The sequence below is a fragment of the Penicillium malachiteum genome (genome assembly GCF_028827825.1).
Source record: "Penicillium malachiteum strain IBT 17515 chromosome Unknown utg000002l:1.0-8849297.0:1.0-8852440.0, whole genome shotgun sequence".
NCBI classification, from domain to species: Eukaryota; Fungi; Ascomycota; class Eurotiomycetes; order Eurotiales; family Aspergillaceae; genus Penicillium; species Penicillium malachiteum.
Window position 1 is genome coordinate 4,489,633 of NW_026643095.1, and position 1,090 is coordinate 4,490,722.

A 1,090-nucleotide genomic window follows, 5' to 3' on the forward strand; every position below is an offset into this window, starting at 1 on the left:
CAGATGGAATGACATACGACCAAGCTGGATCCGAACTTAGGATGGAATGGAAGGAAAGAATCAAACAAAGATACAACTGATCCAAAAACGATTGAATTCGATGCTAAACTAGCTAAGGGGTAAGATCAGGTTTTATAGAACTTTAGACTAAACAAACATGAGACCAAAGGTCTCAGGATATGGGACGAAAGGGCTACGGAATCCGAAATAATCGAGTCCTTTCATCTCATCTTGCAACCATTGATCCTAACAACGGGGCTCGGGTTGCGGATCTTCTCGGACGAGAGAAGATCATCTTTGATCTGATAGATCAGATCAAAACCATATCATTCATTTCGCAACGGAAATGTTTGATCGCGGGATGAATTAGTCAGCATAACCTTTGGATCAAAAAGGGCCACTTTTCATCCCAGGAATCCAGGCACACAATCTGCCTGAATTGCTGACACACCCTCCCATCTTTCACACCGTGATAGATGTCAGAGAACTAGGCGGAACCTCCATGTTCAACCTTTGGACGAAATCTCTGTGTTTCTGTGGGAGGAATTGTTTCGTCAGACCATCAGCTAGCATTTCAGATGAAGGGATCCAATTGATCCGAAGTGCTTTGGTCTGAACTTCTTGTCGTAACCAGTGCCGATGAATGTCAACATGACGCAATTTTGTTGTGTAAACAGACTTTGATCTGATCATCAAGTCAACTGTAGGCTTGTTGTCGCAAAAGATTTCCATCTGAACCATCGGATCAAAGGTGATTGATCGGAAGAAACGTTTGATCTAAAGAAGTTGTTTCCCTGCTGCAGCTAGGGCTAAAAGCTCAGCTTCGGTAGTTGATGTTGAGACCGTTCGTTGCTTCCGGGCCGACCAATCAAACGGGCCACCGTACAGGGTGAAAAGATATCCTGATGTGCTCTTTCGGTCCGAATTATCGGCAAAGCTGGCATCAGAGAAAACCTTGAAAAGTTGGGATGGATCGGTTCGTCCGTCGTAGCAAATTGCAAGATCTTTGGTCGCAACAAGATATGAGATCAAATGGTCAACAGCGGTCATGTGACGTTCGGTTGGTTTCGTCAGAACACGGGCAAGGGCT